Source organism: Triticum dicoccoides, chromosome 1B (assembly GCF_002162155.2).
Source record: "Triticum dicoccoides isolate Atlit2015 ecotype Zavitan chromosome 1B, WEW_v2.0, whole genome shotgun sequence".
NCBI lineage: Eukaryota > Viridiplantae > Streptophyta > Magnoliopsida > Poales > Poaceae > Triticum > Triticum dicoccoides.
Window position 1 is genome coordinate 338,864,306 of NC_041381.1, and position 11,903 is coordinate 338,876,208.

The window sequence follows — 11,903 nt, forward strand, 5'->3', positions numbered from 1 at the left end:
GGTGGCTGGCGGCTCAGGGGGGGGGGGTGGAGGTTGAAGATGAACCGCAGACCCTTGATTTCGTATCCAACGGCTGCAAAATCGACTGACCAGAGATGAAAAAGTCAGTCGACCGACGTGTAGCCTCACCTTGCTAGTGCGTTCAGTTTCGACAGCAAAATTCAGTTTCGACAGCTAGGTTCAGTTTCGACAGTTAGGTTCAGTTTTGATAGTTAAGTTCAGTTTCTACAGTTAAGTTCAGTTTCGACAGTTAAGTTCAGAGATGAGCGGATGATGTATTTTACATCTAGCACTTTGTGGTTATGTATTTTACGTCATGTATTGGAGATGCTATTAGAATTCCACTCAGGTTAATGTTGTTCGTTCTCTCTCTTGTCCTGCTTCAGCCTCGGCATCGTACAACTCACCGGAGCTGCTCCAACGACGAAACCCTCCATCACAGTGGAGCAGTACCTCGGGCTCCATCTCCAGACGCCTAAGATCTTCTTCCCCTCCTCCGATAGCAAAGTCAGCCGGAGCATCCTCACCGGCCAACCCAATCACGCTGAGATCGACATGGCTTCGCCAAAGAGGTTGTACACTTGTTGCATCTCTTTTTTACTCTACATGTTATATATTGTCCACTGAGCACACAGATTTGTTCCTTTAGTGTCTCCTTGAAAGAAAAAACATAGGAATTTTAATTTTCACTTGTCCTGCTTTTCAAATTCATATTCATGAAGCACAAGACTAAGAGATAGTAACATAATAGCATTATAACCGTACATTTTCTTGTGGTTTGACTTAATCTCACCATGCTTCTTGGCATCCTGTGATCTTCCAATTGTTGTGAATCAAACACCCAGATTGGCAGAAATCCTGTGTTTTTAAATTCTCTGTTTTGCACGTGCATTCCTATCCTATTCCTGTCTATTTCCTATCCCTGCATTGTTGGAATCCTCCAATTCAAACGAGCCCTTACAGAATTACTTCTCTTACAGATAGTTGTCAAAGAAAACCTTGCGTGGTTTGTCCCGCTCCTGCTGCGCTGTCGTCCACCCCAGCTCAGCTGCTCCAACGATAGAAGGGTCCAGCACAGCAGGGATCCGACCTCCAGACTGTCTTTCGCCGCCTCAGATCTTCTTCCCCGCCGCTGGCAGCCATGAAAACTGCATTACCATCATCAACCGAGCAGATGACCTCGAGGACTACACGGGTCCGCAAGAGAGGTCACACTCTTTCGTGTCTGCTTACGTTATGCACCGCTTAATATTACATTCTACTTTATCGTCCTGTTCACCGATTAGACTCTGAGTCAGCTCCAAACTAATGGTCAAACTTGAGTTTTTAAATGGTTGTGGGGTACATATCGGGTTCGCTATCAATAGTATCTATCTACTATCTGTTTAATCTCCGGTGTCTACTATGAGTTTCATGTTGGGTGGGAAACAAACAGTAAAGAAGCCATTATCTGTATTTATTAACTGAAGCCATTATCTGCCTGCTATTATTGGTTTTGGGTCTATCCACAGGTTGCTACCATCACTCTGGATTTCTGCATGCACTCCTTACATAATCTCACTATGTTTTATTCCTATGCATGACAGTTATTGTAAACAATGGAATTGAACATGTAGAGCAAAAGAGACGAGCCTTGCGTGGCAATATAATTTCATGTAGACGTCGCTCCATGGTAGGCGCAAAGGCAGCCCCCCCTCCATGCATTTCAGATTGTAATCGAGAGGAAGATATCTGTTCTGAGGGGGATTCAGAAGGAGAAGATAACTCCTATTTACCCCCTGAGGTCTTCGCTCTAACTTGGCATGCTGATGTTGGTTATATCATGCATATGGTGTCTTACATTGCTTACTTTATACATCAAATATGTCATCTGCTTAGTTTAGACATCCTTTGTGCGAATGCCATCTATTTAGTTTATTCATCGTTTATGTGAATTATGCAACGCCACCTTGTTTAGCCAGGCATCATATATGTGAATTTTGCAATGCCATCCTGCTTAGCCAGTCATCTTATATGTAAATTATATCAGGCCATCCTTTTTTTTCGTTACATATTACATTTGTCAACAATGTTAGTACATTCAACTGCTCTTCGTGTGCATCAGCCATTTGACACGGCAATGGCAAATTCTGGAGTGAAAACAAGGTCTTCTGAGCAGACTATGCTATCTGACGAAGCGCATATCTCGCTGGTTACGGATAGCTCCTCAGAGGAGGATTCAGAGACAGATGACCAGTCCTATTCCCCCCCCCCCCGAGGTGTATGCTCTAACCTGGCAGGGTTATGTTGCTCATATCGTGCGTATGGTGTCTCGCATTGCTATGCCATTTGATTAGTTTAGACATGCTTTGTGTGAATGCCACCTGTTCAGTGTCTAATTACCATATATGTGAATTATGCATTGCCATCTTGTTGCAAGACATTATATATGTGAATTATACAATGCTATCTTGTTGCAAAGGCATTATATATGTGAATTATGCAACACCATGTTGTTTAGTCAATCATCATGTATGTGAATTATATCATGCTATCATTTTTTGTATCATGTGTTCCATTTGTCGACAAAGTTTGTATATTCAACTACTCTTCCTGTGCATCAGCCATTTGAAGCGGTGATGGAAGTATCTGGAGTGAAAACAAGGTATTCAGAGCAGACAATGCTACCTGCTGAAGCAGACATCTTGCTGGCTACAGAGAGCTCCTCAAAGGAGGATTCAGAGACTGATGACCAGTCCTATTTCCCCCCTGAGGTCTATGCTCAAACTTGGCAGGGTTATATTACCCATGTCATGCATGTTGTCTTGCATTGCTTAGTTTTTACATCATATATAGATTGCCATCTGCTTACTTGCTTACTATATAAATCATATATTTGAATTATATCATGCCATCATGTTTACATAGTACATACACATCATCTATCTGAATTATGGCATGTCAACCCATTTAATAAAGACATCATATAGTTATATCATCTCATCCTGTTTAGTGTTTACAGTCATCATATTTAGAATTATGGCATTCTATCCATGAATGTATGTGAATTATGGCATGCCAACCTATTTAATAAACACATTATATAGTTATGTCATGTCATCCTGTTTACATAGTCTCATATTTTGAACTATGTCTTTCCATCTTTTTTAGTTAGCCATCATAATGTGAAATTGTGTCATGCTATCCTGTTTAGTTAGCCATCATATATGTGAAATTGTGTCATGCTATCCTGTTTGGTTAGACAACATAAATATGAATTATTTCATGCCCTCTTTTATTCCCCACTATCCATTGCACCTGTCTATCATACAATGTCTATACTTTCAATTACTTTTCTTGTTTATCAGCCAATTGAATTGGAGAGCGTGACGGCAGTATCTAAGGGAGTAACAACACGGTCTTTAGAAAAGATAGTGCTACCAGATGATGCAGATAGAACCACGATTGTACTTGCCCAAGGACCAGATCCACCACACATAACCCGGACTCTCGCAGATTGTACCCCTACCCAGTTGGATAGAGAACCGTCTACACCCCTTCTAACCCCAACCCCGGCAGATAGTAACCCAGTTCCAGTTGACACATCACCATCTCCACCACAGAGCACCCAAACACGAGCGATTAGTAAGGGAACTGCAGTGCCCAAAGCACGAGGACCACCACTCCGAATCCCAACTCAACGCTTAAAGGAGAAGAAGATTTGTTCTCAGGTCAGGTTCTGTAGTTATGGTTCATACTCCTTTGCTCTTGCATTACTGTATTTACTCATACCAACTATTTTCAAATTTGAAGGATGGAATTGAAACTCCAATGGTGCAACAGGTATGTTTTAAACCTGTTTCTTAACTGGTTTGCTGTTGTAACCTGCTCTATGTTGATTTCAGTTTCAATTGAATAAACAGTTATGTTCTCATGTCATGCACATTACAAGTGTTGTTATTGCTCTATAGTTACCCACACTTATATTATGTCTATTCTGCTTTGTCTTGAACAAATATTATTGGAACTGTGTCTCTATCTTGATTTGGCAACAAAAACTAGAATGATAGAGACCATAAAGTGACCATGGTACATAGATATATGTTTGTTTCATGTTGTTATCCTGTCCACTTTACTGCTGAACTCATTTACCAAAATGAGTTTCATATACAACATGTTAAACATGTGATGTGTCTGCTTGTTTCTCTTTTAGAATGCGGACAAAATATTGGAGAACAGTACCGCGTTATCCAATGGTAAAGGAAGTAATGCAGATAAGGTTCAAGATAGTGAGACATCTCTGTTGGTCTCCAAGAAAGCTGATAAAAACTATCTTGATGACAGTGAGGGAACCCAAAATCCCTGTCTTGATGAAGTGTTCGAGTTACTGGCCACTACTGCTGGCACAAGCTCTTCGAACTCGCTGCCTGAATCAGTTCGTCTTCTTGAGTCTCAACTTCAAGTTGAAAGACATCGATCAGATGTGCTGCAACAGGAAGCTGAGGGACTAAGGAAGTCCATGCAGAATTCAGATGCATATTTTCTGGTGCAACAGCAAGCGCTGGAGGATTTAAGTGCCAAACAAGAGAAAGTTAATAAGCTTGCTAAGCATCTTGCCAGCATTATGGGTACCCAGGATATTGTTTCTTGAGATCTACTGAAGTGGTTTCAGTTCTGCATTTGTTTTGCTGCGACGTTTATTTGCGCTGGTCGCCAACTTTGACAACCAGTGTATATGATATGCTGCTTTGTTCCCTATATTTGCACTGGTGGCAAACTTTGATGCCCAGTGGATGTAATATGTGTAACAGCCATGATAGCCTAGCATAAGTTGCTTGCCTATTTATTTCCTTGTTGTCTTTTTTATTTGTTTGCTTGTAGTCAGTGCAGTTCTTTTTAAAACTAGGCCACAATAACCATGGACTAATATTTACTGTAGTGACACTAGGCCTCCTACGGGCCGTAGAAACAGTGGGCCTTCTACAGGCCGTGGAAACAGTAGGCCTTCTACGGGCCGTAGAAACAATGGGCCTTCTACGGGCTGTAGAAACAATGGGCCTTCTACGGGCCGTGTCATCAATGGGCCTTATACGAGCTGTATGACCATAACGGGCCATCGTTAATAGGCCGTATTTGATGACGCTATGAAAAGGGCCCAACGTATTAATGGACCACAAACGGGCCGATGTAACCACGGGCTGAATTTGGCCCACAAGCAATGACAGTAACGGGCTAGTAAACGAATGCTGGAAATGAGCCCAAGAATAAATGGGCTCTGAGAAGGCCGAAAGATAACATTTGCTGGAAACAGCCCAACTGAATAACGGGCCCTTAATGGGTATAAAGTGATATACTGTTCATTACGGGCCAGTTTCACCATGGGCCGTTAATGGGTGTAAAGTGATACACTGTTCATTGCGGGCCAGTTTCACCACGGGCCATTAATAGGCCAAGAGTTACATAGGGCCTCATATGGGCCGAAAGACGTCATGGGACATACATGGGCCAGAAGTGAAAACGGACTGGAATCATATTGGATGTCCCAGATGACGCTACTGGGCCTAATTCGGATAGGGCGTAACGGGCCTTGGGTTAGCGGGCTGTAAATGGGCTATATGTGAACAGGCCGTTAACATGCTTTCCATGGGCCGGCCCGCCACCTTTTGACCAAGTCAAACGGGCCGGCCTTTTCACAGGAATGGGCCTTTGTTGGGCCGTGCCATGTGTCAACGTATCATAGGCGCCTTCTGTCCAATGAGTGGATGACATCTATCCCAACGGTGAGCCGACACGTGTTTCCTCCAGCCAATGATGATTTTACACGTGGAAAATCCCCATTGGTCGGGGCTGTTAACGGGTTATCGGATCCAAAACCCGACCCGATAGCTTAAGGCGTTCTGTTATGGTGGACCGTGTGTCGGTCACCCTTGACGAAAGCACTTCTGTGACGCGCGATTTATCGTCATGGAAGTGGACACTTCCGTGATGATAATTTTGGTAATGTCATGGAACACTTCTACGACAGCACAGGTATGACTATCTTGATTCTTTCATAAATTTTTCATGGATGTACATGCATGACAAAAAATGCGACCTACTGTGACAAACACGTATCATCACGGAAGTGTATTTTTTTTGTAGTGTATAGTGCTATAAGTTCGGGGTGCCGAGCGATCGAGAAGGTGGCCGGACTTTGTTGCCATATTATTAATACTATGAAGCCCCTGGCATACTGGGGCATAACACAATGCACGGGTGCCATTTAAGACAAAAAAGGCGTCAGTGAGGAACGACGGCCGGTAAGTGTTATTTAAGTCTACGCATTGTAGTAGGGTGACATGTCTATGCATATGAGTACGGTTTATGCTTATGAAAAGAGTTGTTTTGGTGGAACCTATCGTGGCCGGATTGGAGGAGGCTGTGTGTGGATCCGAAGTGTATCCGGACTGTCTCCTTTGGGGGGGGGGATTTACTTATGTGTTCCCGCCTTGTGCGTCCGAGCTGATTCCACGTCGCCGGCCCTGTTCTGCGCCAAAGTCAGTCTGTAAAGAAAAATGCTTAAAGGCAGTTGTATGTCATGCTGTGGTTGAACCGCGGGTGCCTAATCGGAGCTTGGCTGAACCAGGCTATCATGCCATAAAGTAACGCAGACTCCTCAGTTGGTGTCCGGGTAGTTAGCTGCCGAATCAAAATTTGATAAACAGGCACGACTCGCTCTTCCAACAGCAATATGATCTCCACTCTGAGGGTGGGGTTCGGCCTTGCCCATAATTGTGACTATGTCACGTGGGACTGGCCTAGAGTTGTACCCCGTGGTTCGTCCCGATAGTATGTTGTAGTTACTGTATAAGTGGACAATGCTGAAGATCTAGTCTTTGGCGTGGTATTTGTTTGGTGGTCCAAAGACAATCACTAGTGTGGTGGGCCTCTAGAACTTGGCCTTTGCACCTGGCATCTTTTAGAAGATGTTATTGATAGTTTTATGCCCGTGGGGGCTCGTGTGAGATGGAGCCCACAAACTATTGGGTCAATAGTGAGTGCAATTAAATTGCTATGGTTGATGCTGTCCGGACGGTCGATGTGATCGGAGATGATCGGCCGTAATTTTGTACTGTGGAGGATCTTCCTTTGACCTTGCTATGTTTGGTTGGTCCTTCGTTGTTTGAAACCTCCTTTCATTGTTTCCGGTACGTGACCTGCCGTTTTGTTTTGAGGATCCGTCATTCTCTATTGGTATGCTTGGCTGCCCTTCTAGGGGTACCATGAATTTCACATGGTTGATCGTGCCGGATGGGCTTGAGCTGCTATTTTTCCGCTGACTGGAATGGGGGCCGCTGAATTCTGTATCAATTTCCTTGACTTGACGCTTATGATGATTGCGTCGATGTTTGTGGATGCTGCCTTGCGTTTCCTTCGTATTGTCCCGGACCGTGGTATATTGGCTTCGGGATGTGGGCTTTAGGTTCTTCTTAGGTTGAGGTAGCGAATTGTGTCGTGTGTACCCTTTGGCGGGGCGGTCAAGTCCGTATTCCTCAGAGGCCAGGACCTTGGTCCATCTGTCTGTGAGCAAATCTTGGTCAGTTTTGAGCTGCTGTCGCTTCTTTTTCAGGCTTTTCGTCGTGGCCATAAGCCGTCGCTTAAAGCTAACTTGTTCCGCGGGATCCTCAGGCACGCCGAATTCATCTTCACCGAGGCTTACCTCGTCTTCGGAGGGGGGCATGTAGTTGTCCCTCTCCAAGTATCCGTCTGTCGCCTGTCCGGCCTGCTCGAAGGCAGGTTGATCGGGGTTGTATTCATCTTCGGCACTTATTGGATTGTTTTTTATTGTTGTGCCGGTATCGTTGTGGCGGGGCTTGGGGTGGCGCTGATGACATTCATACTTTGCCTTCTTTCTTGAGGGGTTATCCTCCATTGCCTTGTCGCCATTGGTTCCTTCTGGAGTGTCCACCATATATATATATATCATATGAGGAGGTGGCTATCCACCGCCCCATGGGCGGTGGTTCTTGTTTTTCTCCTACATCGTCGTCCATTCCCTCAATGTCTTCAGAGTCGAAGTCAAGCACGTCAATTAAATCATCGACCGTGGCGATGAAGTGGGTGGTGGGTGGGCAACAAATTCCTTCGTCGCGTGCTTCCCACTCGAGCCGGACATAGTTTCGGCCAAGTGTCTCCTGACAGAGAGAGAGAGACTTTAACGAGTTTAGCATGTCGCCAAAGGGCGAGTGCTGGAAGATATCCGCCGCGGTGAACTCCATTACCGGAGCCCAACCAAATTCGGCGGGCTCGGGGGTGCGCGGACTGGACCTACAGCCAAATACGAGTACGGGGGTTTGGTGTCGCAGGCTTCCTTGGGGGTGAAGTCTGTGTTCGGCTCTACCGCTGATGGTTGTGCAGCCTCCGGGGTGGGATCCATCCACACGTCCTCGGGCGACACAATCTTCCCCGGATTTAGGTCCGTGGCTCCTGCAGGGGCGATATGCCAAGCATTGTCCGATAGCAGGTCTAGGCCGTGCTCATCGTGACTGTTCGACGCTCCTGGCGCAGGCCCGAATCCGTCGAAGATCAAGTCTCCGCGGATATTGGCCGTGTAGTTCGAGTTCCCAAACCTGACCGGATGGCCAGGGGCGTAGCTATCGATCTGCTCCAGATGGCCAAGCGAATTGGCCCGCAGTGCGAAGCCGCCGAACACGAAGATCTGTCCGGGGAGAAAAGTCTCACCCTGGACTGTGCTATTGATGATTGAAGGAGCCATCAAGCCTCGTAGCGACGACACACAGGAACTCTCAATGAAAGCACCAATGTCGGTGTCAAAACCGGCGGATCTCGGGTAGGGGGTCCCGATCTATGCGTCTAAGGCTAATGGTAACAGGAGGCAAGGGACACAATGTTTTACCCAGGTTCGGGCCCTCTCGATGGAGGTAAAACCCTAATTCTTGCTTGATTGATATTAATGATATGAGTGTTACAAGAGTTGATCTACCACGAGATCGTAGAGGCTAAACCCTAGAAGCTAGCCTATGATGATTATGATTCTCCCACTAAGAATTTAACCCTCCGGTTTACATAGACACCGGAGAGGGCTAGGGTTTACATGGAGTCGGTTACAAGAAGGAAATATAATATACGGATCGCCAAGCTTGTCTTCCACGCAAAGGAGAGTCCCATCCGGACACGACACGAAGTCTTGAGTCTTGTATCTTCACGGTCCAACAGTCCGGCCAAAGTATATAGTCCGGCTGTCCGGATACCCCCTAATCCAGGACTCCCTCAGGGGGTACGTAGTTGTCCTTCTCCAGGTATCCGTCCGTCGCCTGTCCGGCCTGCTTGAAGGAGGGCTGATCGGGGTTGTATTCATCTTCGGCACTATCTGGATTGTTTTTGACTACTATGCCGGTATTGTTGTGGCGGGGCTTGGGGCAGCGCTGATGACGTTCATACTTTGCCTTCTTACTTGAGGGGTTATCCTCCATTGCCTCATCACCATTGGTTTCTTTCGGGGTGTCCACCATATATATATCATATGAGGATGTGGCTGTCCAGCGCCCCATAGGCGGTGGTTCCTGTTCTTCTCCTACATCGTCGTCCATACCGTAGATGTCTTCAGAGTCGAGGTCAAGAACGTCGATTAAATCATCGATCGTGGCAATGAAGTGGGTGGTGGGTGGGCAACAAATTCCTTCATCGCCTGCTTCCCACTCGAGCCGGACATAGTTCGGCAAAGAGTCTTGAGGGAGTCCTGGACTAGGGGGTGTCCGGATAGCCGGATCACCATCATCGGTCGAACTATCATCGGCCGGACTATCATCATCGACCGGACTCCAAGACTATGAAGATACAAGATTGAAGACTTCGTCACGTGTCCGGATGGGACTTTCCTTGGCGTGGAAGGCAAGCTTGGCGATACGGATATGTAGATCTGCTACCATTGTAACCGACTCTATGTAACCCTAGCCCTCTCCGGTGTCTATATAAACCGGATGGCTTTAGTCCGTAGGACACAACAACAGCCATTACAATCATACCATAGGCTAGGTTCTAGGGTTTAGCCTCCTTGATCTCGTGGTAGATCCACTCTTGTAAACATCCACAATATCAATATCAATCAAGCAGGACGTAGGGTTTTACCTCCATCAAGAGGGCCCGAACCTGGGTAAAACATCGTGTCCCTTGTCTCCTGTTACCATCCGCCTAGACGCACAGTTCGGGACCCCCTACACGAGATCCGCCGGTTTTGACACCGACATTGGTGCTTTCATTGAGAGTCCCTCTGTGTCGTCACCGATAGGCTTGATGGCCTCTTTAATCGACAACGACGCAGTCCTGGGTGAGACTTTTCTCCCAGGACAAATCTTCGTATTCGGCGGCTTTGCACTGCGGGCCAACTCACTTGGCCATCTGGAGCAGATTGAAAGCTACGCCCCTGGCCGTCAGGTCAGGTTTGGAAGCCTAAACTTCACGGCCGATATCCGCGGGGACTTGATCTTCGATGGATCAGAGCCACAGTCGAGCATGCCGCGCTGTCATGATGGGCACAACCTAACTCTGCCGCCGGACAGCACCTTGGAGGCCGACACGAATCCGCTCCGACCTATAGTCCGGAGCCGATCGCACTGATCGAGGACGGGTGGCTGGACACCGCCTCGGGAGCTGCAACTTTCGCGGCGATGGAGCCGAACACTGACCTTGTCCCGCATAAAGCTCATGACTCCGAGGTGCTGGACTCCCTGCCGGACTCCGAACCTCCTGCGCCCCTGCCAGTCGAATCCGATTGGGCGCCGATCATGGAATTCACCGCTGCGGACATCTTTCAGCACTCACCCTTCAGCAACATCTTAAATTCGCTGAAGCACCTCTCGCTATCCAGAGAGCCCTGGCCGGACTACGGCCAGGATGGTGGGGATGCGGACGACGAAGAAATTCAAAACCCACCCACCACCCACTTCGTAGCCACTTTCGACGATCTAACCGACGTGCTAAACTACGACTCCGAAGACATCGACGGTATGGACGACGATATCTGAGACGATCAAGAACCAGCGCCTACAGGGCACTGGAAGGCCACCTCGTCACATGACATATATATGGTGGACACCCCAAAAGGAAGCGATAACGAGGAACAATGGGACGCCGCAGAGGATAATCCCGCCGACAAACAACCAAAACGGCAACGTAGACGCCACCCTAAGTCCCACCTCGATCAAAGCAGCATTCCTAACGACCCAGCAATAGAGCAGGGCAAACCAGTGGACGACGAACATGCAACCAAGCAACCGTCTGAACAGGACGAACCGGATAATCAACCCCTTCCCGGAGCAATCAACAGTCCAGACACACCACCGGAGCATAAGAACCTTCACAAAAGACTCGTCGCCACTCCAAGAAGTTTGAAGAAGGAAAAATGGAAGCTCAAAACAGCGGAGGACATACTCAGAATGAAGTGGAGCAACGTACTCAAGACCGCAGATAAGTATGGCAATGGCCATCAAACAAAGAGCTACCCGAAGCGCAAGCTGCTGCCAGAATTTGACGAGGAAGCCATAGAGCCCTCACAACCAAAAAATAAAGAGGCCGCCTAGCCGGATAGACGGCCAGATGACAGGCCGAAAGCGACAAGCGGCGCTGCACACAAGCGGACTTATGATCCTGGGAAGATAGACGGCCCAACTAGGTCCATCTATGGGCCAAAAAAGAGGGCCCCAGGAAGTAACACAACATGACAAGTGTTCGAAGACAGCGGCACACCCAAATACAGGGGCGCCGCACACCCGCTATGTTTCACCGATGAGGTGCTGGATCATGAAATTCCAGCAGGGTTCAAACCCATAAACATAGAGGCATACGACGGAACAACAGACCCCGGAGTCTGGATAGAAGATTACATACTACACTTACACATGGCTAGAGGATATGATCTCCACGCC